The sequence below is a fragment of the Jaculus jaculus genome, chromosome X, assembly GCF_020740685.1.
Source record: "Jaculus jaculus isolate mJacJac1 chromosome X, mJacJac1.mat.Y.cur, whole genome shotgun sequence".
Taxonomy (NCBI): Eukaryota; Metazoa; Chordata; class Mammalia; order Rodentia; family Dipodidae; genus Jaculus; species Jaculus jaculus.
In genome coordinates this window covers 91789963-91805809 of record NC_059125.1, presented here as the reverse complement: position 1 = coordinate 91805809, position 15847 = coordinate 91789963, and positions in this window count along the sequence as shown.

Below are 15847 nucleotides of genomic sequence, written 5' to 3'. Positions count from 1 at the left end.
CTTAAGACTCTCAGAGTATCTACAAAGGTGGCCCTAGGGGTTGGGTTTGCCTGCTATGGAAGTATTCAAGTAGGCTGTGTGGAACAAAGTAAAGATAGATTCTAAAACATAACTAAACAATGTACACATTCAATAAAAAAAAAATACCGAGTATTTATGCAAGAGTAGGTCTGTTGAGGGTTCCAAGCCAGCTTGTGAGCAAGTGAGACCCTTTCCTGGTGCAATCCCAATTACCATTTTGGATGAATATTTCTCAGTTATGCTGCACTCTGCTTGCATACCTCTTTGGTGCCCTGTGGTTTCAAGTAGGCTGACTGGAACACTGGACCGCTGTTCTGTTTTCTGGAGCTGGGCACTGGCTTTTTCTGCCATGCAGGCTGAGCCTGACATCTGTGGCCCCACAGACCTGGCACCACCTCTGCTGGAGCTGTTGCTGCTGGAGCCCCCACTGCTACTGCTGCAGCTGCTGCTGGTGGATCCACAGCTGCTGCTGCTGCTGCCACTGCTGAATCCGCTGTCACTGGATCTGCCACTGCCGAGGCTATTGTTGCTGCTGCCAGAGCCAGCGCTGCCAATGCCGGAGCTGGAGCCAGAGCCAGAGCCACTGCAGCTGGATCTGCTTAGGCAGACCTGTGTGGGCTCTGGATGCCCTGGATATCTCCTACTTCTCTGCTGTGATTTTAATTTCTCATACACTACACTTTTTAGTAAAAGCGTGCATTTTGCTGAATATTCTTTGGCTTTTTCTCCCCTAGGCTGCTTTGCTGTGGTTCCTAAGCCACCATCTTAACTGGATGTCTGCCTTATATTTTAATAGCAATTTTCACAGCATTTTAATTGCAGTATCTCATTTAATCCCCACAAAGGCTAATGTAGGTATTATTGCCCCTAGTTTTATAGTTAAATGATTAGAAATGGTTTCTCCAAGCTCACAGTCATCCAAGATGAGGTGAAAACATTGTAGCACAAACATAGTTCATTTTCTTATTTCAGCAGGTACAGTCTAGCTCATGTTGCCCTGGAATTCACTAAGTAGCCTGAGTATTTGGATTAAAGGTGTGAGCCACCAGTCCTGTCTTTTTTTATTTCTGTTCAGTATTTTTTTGTATAATTTATTTAGAATCTCACTCTGTACCGCAAGTTAACCTGGAACTCTTGATCTTCCTGCCTCAGCATTCCTAGTATTAGTGTTACTCAGTTCTTTATACTTTCTCAGTGTGATAGTTTGAATGGATGGCCCCCAATACATTCAAGAGTTTATTAAAGCTTATAATTTAGATCTCCAGATGCCTGGCTGGAGGAGGTATCACTGTGGGTAGATCCTAGGGTCCAGCCCTAAGGTGTGTTTGGGGGAAGGTCTGAATTCCAGCTAAAGATATACAAAGTGAAGGACTTCTGCCTCATGTCCCTGAAGTGTGCTTGCTTGTGTGTTGGTGGTAAAATATGTATATTTTTTTCTTTCTGAGTGGACCTGTGAAAAGGGGGGAGGGCAACTTCTTTTACCATTATGGAACTTCCCTTTGATCTGTAAGCTTCAAATGAAGTTCTTTCCTCCCATAACTTCCTAGTCTGGAGGTTTATCCCCAGTAATCTGAAGCTGTTCCTGACACTTGGCCTCTCCACTCATGGTTTTGTTTAATTTTTGCATTTTATTTGTTTTTCTTTGCCTATTTGTTTCAATGGCATGGTCTCACTATGTACCCCAGGTTTATCTTAATCTCCCCATCCTTATGCCTCAGTCCTCTGTATGCTGGATTAGAGGTAGGCACTATCACACCTATCTTCATCTATGCTACTTCTACTCTTATTTTCAAAGCAGCTTCAATTAAAACTAACAGATTTATTTAAACATAATTTTAAAGCATGAAAGTTCCCCTTTTGAATTTATGAGTTACTTTCTTTTAATGTTCACAGTCATCACCAGAAGCCAAATTCAGAAAATTGTCTGCAACCAAAAAAAAAAAAAAAAAAAAAAAAAAGAAAAAGGAAAAAGAAACATCACACCTATCAGCATTCACTCCCCACCTTGGCTTCATTCAGTCCTGGCAACTACTAATTTTTCTCTTTCTTTGAATTTGCCTATTAAGGACATTCCACATGAATGCAATCAAAAGGAAATTTTCTATAATCTTAATATCACAGTAAGTGTTCTTTTGTGTCTGGCTTTTTTCTCTGAATGTAATGTTTTCACATTTCATTTATATTATAACATTTTTAGCACTTTGTTACTTTTTATGATTGAATAATACTAGTTTGTATGGATATTTTTGCTCCTCTGTTAGTAATGTACATTTGTGTTGCATTTCTACTTTGCCTGTTTTAAATGATACTGATATTAACCTTCAGGTTTTTATCTTTTTTCTTTTCTTATAATTAACTTCCATGATTACAAAAATTATCCCATGGTAATCCCCCCCACACACACTTTCCCCTTTGAAACTCCACTGTCCTTAATATCCCCTCCACCTCGCAATTAGTCTCAATTTTATTTTGATGTCATCTTCTTTTCTTCCTATTATGATGGTCTTGTGTAGGTAGTGTCAGATACTGTGAGGTCATGGATAGTGAGACCATTCTGTATCTGGAGGAGCAGTTGTAAGGAGTCCTTTTCTCTTATTATATGTTTTATTGCCTCTTTTCATTTGTAATATATTTTTCATGTTTTACTTGCGAAGTAATTATCCCACCTGGCAAAAAACATGACCTGTTTAAAGGGCAGCATAGTTATGTATTTTCAGCTACTTTGAGTGTGTATAAAGAGCATATGAATGAAGCTTAGAGTATCAATTTTGAGTCAGAAGGGTAAAAGGTAAGGCTGAGCTTTAGGAAGGTGTCTTATTCCCTAAGCCATATGAGACTACTTTAAGGATTTTTTAATCCCTCTGAAAAAGCTCAGGAAAGCTTTTGAAGAGCTTCAATCAGACTAGTAATGTGATTTGTTTGAAAATGTAGACAAACCACTTTGGTTGCACTGTGGAAGAAAGATTGAGAAAGACACTGGAAGACTTCTTGAAGTAAATCTTTTAGAACTGCCTTTTAGAAAATCAAATCTATGCATCACCCTTAGCTGAAAGATGTTACTTCATTTCTCTATGTTACTTAAGTTTCTCAATAGTTACCACAGGTAAAGCATCTAGCCATTTCATAATTCAAAGTGCTCCTAGCATATTTTCCCAAGGAATTTTGATTGTGATAAATAACCCATTGCTTTGCAAATAGCACTTTTTTTCTGGACCTTGTGGATGTTACTAGAATGTCAGAGATAGAAATAATGCCAGAATACTCTTACTGAATCCCTTTACATTATAGAACGGAATACTCAGATTTCATAACTGTATGACCACAATTTTTAATTTTCTATAGAATATTACTCCTATGACATTCTCATTCCTTTCAAATTAGACCTTCACCATTTAACAAGGAGAGGTATAATGTCTATGTAGTACCTAACAGAGTACAATGGACTATGGGAATTGTTAAGAGTGCAATTGTACTTTTTTTTAATCACTGAGAAATTCTGGAAGCAATGAGGCTTATTTTTCTGAATTGCTGGGTATTAGTAGGAGCAGTCAGAATCCCTAAAGATATGACCCATAATTGAAGTGTTTTGTGAATAAGAAATGAGATAATGTCTGTTACGTTTCTTGAACAAGTGCCTGGTAAATAGTAGATATGCAATAATATTAGGGAAGAAAGTACATTGAGGCCAAGTTCAATAGGATGCTAGAGAAGAATGAGATCAATACTTACTATAATAAATGGGGAAGGATTCATGAAGAAAGGACTTTTTCAATTGCGCTTTATTTCCCTGATGGGAAAACACTGTTCTCTTGTCTTGGACTATCAAGAATAGCAAAGTCATTCAGTCTAAGGTCACCTAATAGTATTTGTCTTCTTGCATTATCAAAAATTTATGGTTAATTTTATGATGAGCTATGATGATAAGCAATGTGTTATTAGTCATATAGCATGGTTTCAATATTGGAAGAAGCCTACTTTTGATCAAAGATACCCTAGCAATGGATGGCTTAATCTTCTCACAGAAGATATAGGATATTAAACAAAAATCCCAGTGCCAGGTATAAGATATCTCTTGTTGTAATTACCTTTGTATTACATGGACAAAACACCCCACTAACAGCAGCAGATGGGAGGAAATGATATATTTTGGCAGACAGTATTAAGTGGAAGGTTTATGATGCCAGGAAAAGAATGGTAGAGCAGGGGCTAAACAACACTCCCTGCCTCAGCACCTGGCAGAAAGTAGCAAGAACACTGAGCTGAGCTCTATAAAGGGGAATTTGGCTATAATATCTCTAGTACCACAAACAGAAACAAACTGCTTCCAACAAGGATCACATATTATGCCACCAGATGGGGAAGAAACATTGAAAATACAGTAGATTTTGCAGAGGTCTGATTTAAACCACCACACCTCCCAATGGACATGAGTTAGGAAGGATACAGGGGCACGTAAAGCAATATAAACTATTGACATTTCTATTGGTTACCTTGCTCACCAAAACTAGATATTAAGTTCCTATTTCTGAAGATACTGCATACTCAATTGCAGGAAATAAAGAAACCAAGCTGGAACTGAGCTGTAAGCTTCTTCCCTGCTGATTAGCTTTAATAATTCCAGAAGGATCTAGATAGGATGATGGGGGAGAAAAGTCTTCAAGTCTAATCTATCTATAGACCTTATATGCTCCACAACCAATTTCATAAGCAAAGATGTGCCCAATGGTAAAATAGTGGCATGAATGTCTTGGGGGTAACCAATCACTTTGTTATTGGATTTGAGGTATGCTCCACAAGTGGAATTGCATGCTTGGTACCATGAAACTGGTCAAAAATCCATAGCTAGGGAGGTTATAGGATGGAAGAAGGAATATACTTCTGTTGATGTGCTAAATGTGCAGGTTGTCAAGCTGCCTTCTAAATATTTATGTTATGGGGCATTGGGGAGATAAATATATAGAGATATTTGCTTGAAAAACATATTGGCCCAGGGTTCGATTTCCTAGCCACCAATAAGGGACCCTGGCATATTCATACACCTTTCTTTCTGTGTCTTGCTCTTTTTTGCTCTGTTTTACATACATATAAAAATAAAATAAAAAGTTAATATTTTTTTTTTGGTTTTTCAAGGTATGGTCTCACTCCAGCTCAGGTTAACCTGGAACTCACTATGTGTCTCAGGGTGACCTTGCACTTATGGTAATCCTCCTACCTCTGCCTCTGAAGTGCTGGGATTAAAGGTGTGTGCCACCACACCCAGCTAAAAACACATATTTTTATACCCATACATTGTACTCTTCTCCAAGCCTCTATTACAGACATTTCCTTTTGCAGTAGGCAGAGATTAAAGAAGAGAAACACAGCTGAAAAAAGTCCTGAGAAGTAACTATTGTGTGAACAACCCCAAATGCAGCATATATAGCACTACCACCCTTAAGGATCAGGTAACATTGCAGAATAGGAAGTTAAATGAACGTAAGAACTGAAGAACACAGAGGGATTGTGATGGAATATTGTTTTCTGCATACCACATGACTGTGACACTCATGAACTCATAATAGCTATAGCTTCCTGCACAAGGTTGAGCTCCTCAATCCATCTACTTATCTCATTAGTAAATTCTATTAATTAAACTTGAAATAAATTTGTATATTTGTCTTCCAGTTAAATAAAATAAATTTCAAAATTATTTGACATGATCATAGACCTTCTAACTAGCAATGCCATTATTTTCCTTTACTTGAGTGGATTCCAAAGATTCATCACCATACCATACCACCCCCCCCACACACACACATAGCCTCTGTTGGTTTTGATTAAGTATACTGCTCAGTCTCCAGCTGGTTGAACAGTTGAGAGGTATATCCCTGCTGGTGAAGATATGACACTGGTGAGTGGTTCTTAAGTCCTGCTGTACTGTGTGTTTGGAGCCACCTCATTCTTGCTATTCTGTCAGTGCTACAGATTTTTGATGAAGTGAGTCAGCTTTCTCTACCATAATGAAGCTTCCTCTTGAAACTTTAATCCTGTTGCTTATAATCTACCATAAATTGCTTATAATCTCAAACCTCAGTTAGTTAGCATCTTGAGGTTTGGACATAGAAAGGCTAGGGATTGGGGGAAGGGGAAGATTGAAGGTACAAATCTGAACCCAAATAGAACCATAGAATCCTATATCCTGGAAGTCAGACTAAAAGGTGGAACCCTCAAGAGGACCTTAGGGGTAGCCCCTATCGAAGGGCCCTGGAGAGTTTGAGATGAATCCTAACCTTAAATTTCTCCTGTTTCTCTTTCTTCTCTGTACTTTTCTGGCCTGTAATTCCCTATACCAGGATGTGGTCTACATCCACAATGAGCTGGTGATCAGAAAGACCTAATACATCTCCCAAATCAAACAAGACAGACTACTGTCAGAGCACTTGATTGCCCATCAGAGGTTAATGATAAGACCCTACTGCTGAAGACACCACATGCTATCCATACAGACCATGGAGAAACCTGGTTGTAATCCACAGAAGATCCAGTCCCCAGACAATTAGCCCATCAAGTGCTGGAAGTAGCTGCATGAGCTACCAGGGGAAAGTGGCCAACAACTGTCCAAACAACTCAAATTCTAAGCAACTCAGAAGCAAACAACCTGATGTGATGCTCACAGGTGAAATAATAGCACAGAGCCATGGTGGGTAACCAACTGCTGTTGGACTGGATAAAATATCTGCTCAGTGGAAAAGAAACCATATCTGGAACTGGGAAAAAAGTCAAAATAATATCCTGATAATGATTCTGTTTGCAATTGTCAAGCTCTCACTAACCTTGGGCTATAAGAGGGTCTGCACCCTTTAAATTCTCTCTAACTTAATACTTGTTATCCCATTTAACCAGGGCTGACTTCATTCTCTGTTGGAGAATCTGCTTCTCTTTTTCAGTTGGCAGCTGGACCTGAGGAGTTAAATAAACCAGCGCACTCCACCCTGTCCCCAACTGAAACCACAGAGGAATTGGGGAAAGGAGCAACAGTGCTTCTTTCTTAGAGAAATCAATGCACTATTTTTGTCTTTACTTTTTAGTATTAGATATAGACATATTTTGTATGTGAAGATCACATATTTGTACCATCCTTTCCCTCCTCCTTGCCCCTTTTCTGAAAAGGCTTTCCTTGTTGTGGATGCAAGTCAACCTCATGGGGGTTGTGGGTCATGCATTATGAGGCAGCAGTCAGTTATGGGGAAGAGGCAATGTCTCTGTGCAAAATGTCCCAAATTGTGGCTCTTATAATCTTTCTGCCTCCTCTTCCACAAAATTACCCAAGCCATGCTGGGAACACATTAAGTTTACTTCAGTGATAGGCACTTAGGAGCATCTAGATGTCTGGTTTGGTAGGTGTTGAGTGTCCTCAGTATCTTTCTCCATCACCCTTGTGCTGATATAACTAAGAAAGCAGCACTCTTGCACATTTTCCCAGTTCCTCTGTGGTTTCAGCTGGGACTGGGGTAGAGTGCACTGGGTTGTTTATCCCATCTAGTCCAGTATCCATCTGAAAAATAGAAGCAGATTCTTCAACAGAGAGTAAAGTCAGTGCCATTTAAATGGGATAGCCATTATTAATTTAGAGAGAATTATAAGGGTTTAGACACTTTTATAGTCTAAGGTTAGTGGGAACTTGACAATGGAAAGCAGAATCATTATCTGAATATGAGTCTGGCTTGTTTCCCAGTTCTAGATATGGCTTCCTTTCCACTGAGCAGATCTGTTAGCCAATTCAAGAGCAGTTGGTTACCCACCATAGCTGTATGCCACTATTGCACTTGTGTGAGCATCACAACAGGTGGTTTGCTTTCTGAGTCACTTAGAATTTTAGTTTCTTAGACAGATATTCTCCACTTTCCCTTGGTAGTTCATGTATCACCTTCCAGCACTACATGGGCTAATTATCTGAGGACTGGCTATCCTTTGTATTCCAAACATGTCTCTCCATGTTCCATGCCAACAGCATATGTTGTCTTCAAAAGTAGTGTCTTACCATTAACCTCTGGTGGGAAATCAGCTGCTCTGACAGAAGTCTGTCTTATTTGTTTTTGGAGATGTAGTAGGTCTCTCTGATCACCAACTCATTGTGAATGTATACCACATGCTGGTACAGGAAATTACAGGTCAGCACCAAGGGAAAAGGCAAAAGAACAAGCCAGAGAAGAAAAAGAAACAGGAGAAATTTGAGGTTAGGTTTTACCTCATCCTCTCCAGGGCCCTTTGATACAAGTGCTCCCTCTAAACTCTGCTTGAGTGTTCTAACATTTAGTCTGATTTTCAGGATATAGGATTCTATGTTACCAGTTCAGTTTGGGTTCGGATTTTGAGTCCCCACCCACCCTTTCCCTTCCCCCAAGCCCTACCTTCCCTATTATCTAAGCCTCAAGATACTACTCAGTTATGTCAGCAACTTGGGCTGTTCCAGGTTAGGAAATGCAGCTGAGTGAGGTCATTCAATGATTGTCTTTCTGTGGTTTGAGTTCACTTAAAATGATCTGTTCAAAGTTCAGCCATATTTTTATACAAATTTCAGTGTGTCATTTTTTTTTCTTCCTGTTGAGTAGAATTCCACTGTGCAGATATACCACATCTTGGTTATCCATTCAACCAATGATGGGCACCTGGGTTGATTCCAGTATTTAGCTATTATGAATTGAGCAGCTGTAAACATGGTTGAGCAAATATTTCTGAACTGAGATATGGAGCTTTTAGGGTAAATGACCAGTAAGGGAATAACAGAGTCTGTTGGTAACTCTATATTCATCCTTTGAAGGAGTCTCCAAATTGATTTCCATAGTGGTTGTATGAGCTTACATTCCCACAAAAGTGAATGAGGGTTCCTATTTCTCCACAGCCTTACCACCATTTGTTTTCATTTGAAATTTTTAATGTTTACTATCCTTATGAGGGTAATGTGGTATATCATAGTTGTTTAAATTTGCATTTCCATACTGGATAGGGATGTTGAACATTTTTTTAAGTGTGTGTTAACCATTTGTAATTCTTCCTCTGAGAACTCCCTATTTAGTTCTCTGTCCCATTTTTGGAATGAGTTGTTTGATTTTTTTTTATTTTTGAGGTAGCCCAGGCTGACCTGGAATTCACTATGTAGTCTCAGGGTGGCCTCAAACTCATGGCAATCCTCCTACCTCTGCCTCCCAAGTGTTGGGATTAAAGGCATGGGCTGCCACACCTGGCTTGATTTTTTTTTTAATTTTTTTAGTTTTTCTAGTTCTTTGTACATTTTAGATGTTAGGCTTCTGCCCCCACCAAAGGGAGTCAAACAAGGACTTGAGGGAAGTTAACCTGAATGGGGGAAGGCAAACAGACACAAGAATGAGACCAAGCTAGGTATTTGTCAAGGTCTCGAAGTTTATATTTACACATAGGTTTTTATAGGGTTGTAGGGGGAAGGAGTCATAATCAGGCCAGAGTTCACAGGGTTACTGGCTAAATGCAATTTCTTTGTTCCTTCATCACAACTACCGGCAGCACCAGGAGAGGCTATCACCCAGGCATAACAGCTTCTTCATTTCTGGTAATAGATCATTAGATGAGGAAATAGAAACTTAACTTGCTATATGGCAGTTTCTGTCAAAATGTCTGAGGTTTGGTTCATAGCTCCCAACATTTCCTCCCTTCTTTTATACAAAAAGAGGGGAAGCCCCGCTTTGCAGCGGTGGTCATTAACCAACTGGTGAAGTAGAGACCCAACTCCTCCCGTGGGATGTCTTTTTCCCACAATCTTTGGCCCTTGGTACCTTTTGGGGAAATGAGTCAGGGTCTATGTGGCCAGAGAGTGAGGCACAGCCTTAGTGATAACAGTTATGTTACCAACCTCCATGTAAGTCAGGTTTTTCTCTCAGGGAATTCAGAAGCAGTCAGAAAGGGACCTTCCCTTGTGGTGCTTTGCCTTGCACCCATGTTGGTGCCCATACCACACCCATTTTATTGTGAGCCAATATGCATATGTCTGAATCCTATGCAGCTCCCGTAGGAGGGGTAGCTATTTGGCCATGACAGGTAGACTGCAGCGATTGCAGAAGTGTAGAGGACAGCAGTATAGTAAATGAGTACAGAATGTATATAGTATAGTAAATGAGTACAGAATGTAAGATCAAGAGAGAATGACAGCTGCAGGTGGTAGGTCTTCAGTGGCAACCCCTCAATCTGCCAACTCCAGTCTGTGATAGTGAATCTACAAAGCCTGCACCTTAATGGCATCAATCTGTTGACATACAAAAGACATGATTTTATTTACAATAATAGGTCCGATTGTGAGTAAGAGGATAAAAATAGATAGAGGTCCTTCCAGCTTTGTCCTGTTAGGAAAAAAGGAGCGTTTCTCAGGGAAGTGTTTCTTCCCTGGATATGTGAGATGTCACTGGAGGATCATCAGCCTGTTTTACAAGTCTCTCTGGCAGCCATCTCACAGCATTTTCTTTGGTGTCAAACAAGCATACTGATCCTCGGCCCAAATGAGTACTGGGTCTGGGCCATTCCATTTTAAGGTTAAAGGATCTTTCCACATAGCTTTGGCAAAGGTAGTTTTTGTGTTTGTATGCCAAAAGCGATGAGCAGCTGACTTTCCTTGAGCGTCAAGGGTTAAAAAGTTTAAGACAAACAAAGCATGATGAAGAATGTTTTTTTGGGAGCCTATTATGGGATATAAATCCCACATCTTTTTGTAATTTTTGGAGGGTATGTTTAATAGTTTGATGGGCTCACTCAACACCTCCTTGACCCTGGGGATTGTGTGGTATGCCTGTAATGTGTTTTATTTATAATTGATGACAGAAATTTTGGAATTTTTTTTCCAGCATATCCAGGACCATTATCAGATTTAATAATTTGGGGCCTTCCCATGGCATCAAGGCAATTGAGTACATGAGCAATGACACTTTTTGAAGCTTTTCCAGCATGGAGGCTGGCAAAAATGAATCCACTAAAGGTATCCACAGTAACATGGAGGTATTTAAGATTACCAAATGAGGAAACATGTGTTACATCCATTTGCCAGATCTCATTGGGAATTAAACCTCTAGAATTCACACCTAAGTGGGAAACAGGTAGGAGGGTGACACAGTTTGTGCATTGTTTGACTATCTGGCGAGCTTGTTCCATAGTGATTTTAAAAAGAAGATGCAAGGTTTGAGCATTAAGGTGATGTACAGAGTGAGCTGCTTTGGCCTGGGCCACAGGAGAAAGTCCCCTCATGTCAGGACTGCCTTTGCAAGCATTTTCCAATCATTTACTGAAGGCCAATTATCACTAAGGGCCTCTAGTAGGGTCATGGTAAAGGGAGCAGTAAGTCCATAAGAGCAAACAGCACTTTTTAATTCCTTGATATGTTTAAATTTTAAATGGTGATGCTGCTGGGGCTTAATAACAATATTTTTGTTCCTGCCTGGCTTGCTATCATTATCTGAATCAGTAGATTGTTTAGAGTGCTTATCTCCCTCAGAGCCTTCCTCCCCTGAATCTGTTTCTGCCCCGCTCAACTCAGGTGGTGAACGTGTTAAAGAATTTGCTCCTGATTTTATTTGGACACGTGTTATTGGAAACACATGAACAGTCTTAGGTTGTTTGAATTTAGCTTTAATGTGATGCATGGGGGCAGGAGAGGGAGAGCGGATTTCTTAGTCTAAGTCATGGAGTTGTTTAAGTAAGGTGGCCTTTTCTTTTTTAACTGCAAGGAGAGTTTTTAGTGATTGGGCTTCCCAGGAAAGTTGGCGGGTCACCTGCAGAATGACTGCTTCTAAATAACAATCGAGCGTTACAGGGGCACAGAAGTGACGTGACTTAGGCATGTAAAGATAAGGTGGAGGGTCTGCTATGGGGGCTGTGGGAGTTGGCCAGTCATAATTGTGATACCTGGCAGCCTTACCCTCCAGTTCTGATTCCTCATCTAGGGAAAGAGGGGCATTGGGGGGAGAGGTAACTGCAGATTTGGAGAAAATAGAATAAATGGATTTATGGGCAGGTGGGTCATCCTCGGGTATAGGAATAATGACAGAGGGGCACAGCAAAGGGGGATCATTTGTCTTGCCTAGCACCTTTGCCTGGGAGCTGCCACTCTGGTGCCTGCCTGGAGAGCTGGGTGGCTCGGGGGAGGGAGCTGCTGCAGCAGCAGCAGTAGCTGCTCCAGGATCCTGATGGCTGGAAGTTAGTTCATGAATGGGAGGGGTTTGGCTAGGTTTAAGGTTATTTTTAAGAAAGAATTCTCCATCCCTAACAACTTTTGAAACGTCAAGTTGACACCGGTGAACCTGAAGTACATCATTTATTAAGTTCCAATATGAGAAGATTTGAACTGAGACTTTTTCAGGGCCAAAAGTCCTATAGTAATCTTTTAAACAATCTCCCACTCTCCCCAATATTTTTTCATCAATGGTACCTTCCCAGGGAAACCATGGACATAAATCTTCTAAGAAGAGGAAAAAATGAACAAGATCTTTTTTCTTAACTTTTGCCCCATGAATATTGAGGGAATCTTTAAGTCCCAAGATTAAAAAAAAAAAAAAAATCCTGCTTACTTAGGGTCTGTCCCATGATAGAAAAGGAAAGAGAAGAAACGGCAAGACCAAAGGGCAACATTCCCAGTTGGAGAACTGGCCCGGGGGATTCCCCAGTGAGCTTGACATGAGCCTGACCACAATTTTAAGAACTGGCAGCTGCTCTAAGAGCATTTACTGCTGTTGCATACCCAGTTTTGTTGATAGGAAGAGAGGCTAGATAGGAGGTCTTTGCCAATGCCCAAGCAGGCTGTTGGGACTCACACAGGGAGCTAGGGGCCTTCAGCCAATGCCAGAGTGTAGCCCTGGCCAAGAGACTTCAGTTTCCCTGTCGCTATGTTGCAATTCCACATGATGGCACCAACCAAAAGTAAAAGGAGGAAAATAAGTGCAAAAAGAAACCCCACAGTTCTTGTGTCTTGCAAATCTGACTAAATAGTCTTAATGTAGTTTGCCTTAGAACTCGTCGCTTGTCTTACCTTAGCAGATCTGTATCACAGGCAGGCATTCTGTGGTGATCACAGTGCAGGTCTGTATTAACAGGCGTGGACTGCCTGCAGTGACCTCTATGCGGATCTTCACTCACACCCCAGTGGGGTGGCGATCCAATGGCGGGCTTGGTCGTCACTCAAGCGACATTCAGGTTTTTTCTTCATACCTGGGGCCCCACATTGGGCTCCACTTGCCTCAGACAGCAGGGAGTTAAACAAGGACTCAAGGGAAGTTAACCTGAATGGGGGAAGGCAAACAGACACAAGAATGAGACCAAGCTAGGTATTTGTCAAGGTCTCGAAGTTTATATTTACACATAGGTTTTTATAGGGTTGTAGGGGGAAGGAGTCATAATCAGGCCAGAGTTCACAGGGTTACTGGCTAAATGCAATTTCTTTGTTCCTTCATCAACTACCAGCAGCACCAGGAGAGGCTATCACCCAGGCATAACAGCTTCTTCATTTCTGGTAATAGATCATTAGATGAGGAAATAGAAACTTAACTTGCTATATGGCGGTTTCTGTCAACATGTCCAAGGTTTGGTTCATAGCTCCCAACAGGCTTCTGTCAGTGGTATAGCTGGCAAAGATTTGCTTCTATTCAGTAGGTAATGTATTGACTCTGCTTATGGTATGTTTGACTGTGCAAAAGCCTTTTAGCTTCATGAGATCCCATTGGTTGAGTGCTTGTTTAATTTCCTGGGCTAATGGAGTTTTGTTCAGGAAGTCTTTTCCCATTCCTGTATCATGGAGAGTGCTTCCTATTTTTTCTTCCAGTATTTGAAGAATTTCTGGTCTTATATTGAGGTCTTTAATTCCTTGCACTTGATTTTTGTGTATGGTGAAATGAGTGTGTCTAATTTCATTTTTCTACATATGGTCATCCTATTTGTCCAATAACATTTGTTGAAGATGCTATATTTTCTCCAGTCTACATTATTCATAACTTTTTCAAATATCAAGCACCTGTAGTTGCTTGCCCTAATGTCTGGGTCTTCAATACTGTTCCATTGTTCTATGTTTCTGTTTTCATTCCTGTACTTTGCTGTTTTTGTCACTATGGCTTTGTAATATAGCTTTAGATCAGGTATGGTTATACCACCAGTGGTGTTTCTCATGCTGAGGATATGTTTGGTTTTCTGAGGCCTTCTGCCATTTCATATGAATTTTGAGATGAGAATTTTAGTCTCAGTGAAGAATGATGCTAGTATTTTTTTTATTGGTATGGCATTAAAAATGTATATTGCTTTAGGTAGAATTGCATTTCCCAATTTCAATTCTACCTATCCAGGAATATGGGAGGTCCTTCCATATTATTTTTTTAATTTTTAAATTTTTATTAATATTTTTCATGATTATACTAAAATATCCCATGGTAATTCCCTCCCTCCCCACCCCCACACTATCCCCTTTGAAATTCCATTCTCCATCATATTACCTCCCCATTACAATCATTGTACTTACATATATACAATATCAACCTATTAAGTATCCTCCTCCCTTCCTTTCTCTTCCCTTTATGTCTCTTTTTTAACTTACTGGCCTCCGCTACCAAGTATTTTCCTTCTCATACAGAAGCCCAATCATCTGTAGCTAGGTTCCACATATGAGAGAGAACATGTGGCATTTGGCTTTCTGGGCCTGGGTTAAATTACTTAGTATAATCCTTTCCAGACCCATCCATTTTTCTGCCAATTTCATAACTGCATTTTTCATTACCACTGAGTAGAAGTTTGTGTTGAATAATCTGCTGTAATCCTGATGGGCTTGCTTTTGTAGGTAACTTGATTTTTCTCTCTAACTGCTTTCAATATTTTTTCTTTGGTGTGTGTGTTTGGAAGTTTGATTATAATATGGCGAGGAGAGGTTCTTTCTGGGATTTGTCTGGCTGGGGTTCTAAAGGCTTCCTATATCTGTATTGGCACCTCTTTCCCAATTTGGGGGAAATTTTCTTCTATGATTTTGTTGAAGATGCCTACTATGCCTCTGGAGTGGAGTTCTTCTCCTTCTACTATGCCCTGAATTCTTATATTGGATCTTTTCATAGTGTCCCGAATATCTTGAAATTCCCACTCATACTTTTCTGTAAGTTTGTCTTTCTCTTTGTTTGACTGCATTAGGTCTGCCACCTGGTCTTCTAGCTTAGATATTCTGTCCTCTCCCTCATCCATCCTACTGGTGAGATTTTCTACAGAGTTTTTTTTATTTCATTAACTGTGTTCTTCATTGCTAGTAATTCTGACTGGTTTTTCTTTATTATTTCTATTTCCCTATTTATGTCTTGTATTGCCTTCTTTATTTCATTAGATTGGTGTCCTGCCTCTTCTTTGATTCCTTTGATTTCCTCTTTGATTTCTTCTTTGATTGTTTTCATGTGTTCTTTGACCTCTTTGAACATATTTATAATTATTCTTTTGAACTCTTTCTCAGGCATTTCCTCTAACTCTTTCTCACTGGAGGACATTTCTGATGCATTAATCCTTTTAGGTGGATTTATATCGTCTTGCTTTTTAGTGTTTCTTGTGTTATAATGTATATATTTTTGCATCTTGGATTAAGTTAATGCTTGGATTTTCTAGCTAGCTGTGTATTCTTAGCTGTATCAATTGATTTGATGTAATATATTTTCAGGGTAGGACCTTAAGGTATTAGGTGTGGCTCTTAAGACTCTCAGAGTATCTACAAAGATGTTCTTAGGGGTTGAGTTTCCCTGCTATAGGAGTATTCAAGCAGGCTGAGTGGAATAAAATACTGGTAGATTCTAAAATTTAACTAAACACTGTACACATTCAA